This window comes from Mesocricetus auratus, unplaced genomic scaffold, assembly GCF_017639785.1.
Source record: "Mesocricetus auratus isolate SY011 unplaced genomic scaffold, BCM_Maur_2.0 Super-Scaffold_100676, whole genome shotgun sequence".
NCBI classification, from domain to species: Eukaryota; Metazoa; Chordata; class Mammalia; order Rodentia; family Cricetidae; genus Mesocricetus; species Mesocricetus auratus.
Genome location: NW_024429266.1, coordinates 3722502 through 3724683, shown reverse-complemented (window position 1 = coordinate 3724683; position 2182 = coordinate 3722502).

The following is a 2182-nucleotide window of genomic DNA, read 5'->3' as shown; positions in this document are numbered from 1 at the left end:
CTAGTCAGCATTCACTGGCACCCTCCTTCAGCTCACCACCAACAGTCCCTAGTCCTCCCACTACTCGGTCCCGCTCCACTAAGGGACCACCCCTTTACCTCCCCAACCTAAACCAGCTCCAGTTCTCCCCTTGCGAGAGGTTGCTGGGGTGGATGGCTTAGTCAAAGTTCATGTCCCCTTCTCATTGACTGAACTCTCCCAAATAGACAAAAGGTTGGGATCCTATAGTGCCAACCCTTCCACCTTTATTAAAGAATTCCAGTATATTACCCAGTCCTATAACCTTACCTTCCGTGATGTTTACATGATTCTTACCAACAATCTCCTCCCTGAGGAACGCAGGCGAGTTTGGGAACAGGCTAGAATCTATGCAGATGACATCTATCAAACTGATGATACCTACCCAGTTGGATCTATGGCAGTTCCTGACCAGGAGCCTGACTGGGATTACAATACCCCAGGGGGCATCCTAGCTAGGAAGCGGTTTTTAACTTGTCTCCTGGCTGGTCTCCGTAAGGCTGCTCTTAAAGCAGTAAATTATGAAAGGATCCAAAGGGTCATCCAGGACAAGGATGAAAACCCATCCCAATTCCTAGACCGTCTTACAAAGGCCCTCTTACAATACACCAATGTGGATCCTGAGACTCAAGATGGAAACAAACTCCTTATGACCTACTTTTTTCCCAAAGTTACCCTGATATTAGGGCCAAACTCAGACGTCTAGAAAAGGGCCCCTTAACTCCACAGTCAGAAGCCCTAAATGTGGCATTCAAGGTGTACCATGGAAGGGATGAAAAGGCCCAAAAACAAAAATACCTGATGATGGCTAAAAGCTCTTGGCCAGCCAAAACGAAAGCCCAGGCTCCCAAAGGACAAAGGCTCCTACGTCCTTGTTTCAAATGCGGTCAGGAAGGCCACTGGGCCCGGGCCTGTCCAAACCCTCGTAAACCACCAGGACCATGTCCAAGGTGCGATCAAGAGGGACACTGGAGCATTGATTGCCCCCATGTTCCTGACAGCATGGGGACATCAATCCCAGATCGCCCTTCAACTGACCTCCTTGGCCTGGCCATTGATGACTGACGATGGGGCCCGGGCTCCCTTGGCCTGACCACCGCCATCTCCGACAGGGAGCCTCGGGTAGTTATCATAGTATCAGGGAGGCCTATCTCCTTCCTCCTGGACACTGGAGCCACTTTTTCAGTCTTGACAAATTTTTGGGGACCAACCACTCTTTCTTGTTCCTCTATTGTCGGAGTAGGAGGACAGCCCTATCAGGCCCAACAAACCCCACCACTTAACTGTATCTTTAAGGGTATCCCCTTACTCATTCCTTCCTAGTGATACCAACCTGTCCCATCCCATTGCTGGGAAGGGACCTTTTAGCCAAAGTGGGAGCCTCCATTTCTTTTGCTCCTCCTATCCGTTTGGCCTCAGGTTTGCCAGCTGTTCCCCTTCTCCTCCTCCTACAAACCACACAGTCTAACACACTTCTTCCCTTACCATCCTCTCAGGTATATCCTCAGGTATGGGACACCCAAAATCCCTCTATAGCCAAACATCACACCCCTCTAATCATCCGACTACAAAACCCTGCCAAATATATAACTAAGTCTCAATACCCACTTTCACTCCAAAGTCTCAGGGGACTCAAACCTCTCATCTCTGACCTCCTGAGAAAAAGTCTTCTTTGCCCCACTTCTTCCCCCTTCAACACCCCCATACTTGCAGTCAAAAACCTAATGGAACCTACCGCCTGGTTCAGGATCTCCGACTTATTAACTCAGCAGTAGTGCCCCTTCATCCTGTAGTTCCCAATCCTTATACTCTACTCTCCACCATCCCTTCAAAAACTTCTCATTTCTCTGTCCTTGATCTCAAGGATGCCTTCTTTTCTATTCCTCTAGACCCCCAGTCACAAAATATCTTTGCCTTTACTTGGACTGACCCAGACACTCACATTTCTACACAACTTACTTGGACAGTCCTACCTCAAGGGTTCCGGGACAGCCCCCATTTATTCGGTCAGGCCCTAGCCTCTGATTTATTCTCTTTGTCTCTCCCAAAATCCAAGTTGATACAGTACGTAGATGACCTTCTCCTTTGTAGTCCATCCCTAGAAATAAGCCAGGCCGACACCTCTACTTTGTTAAATTTTCTATGTAGCCGAGGATATAGGGTA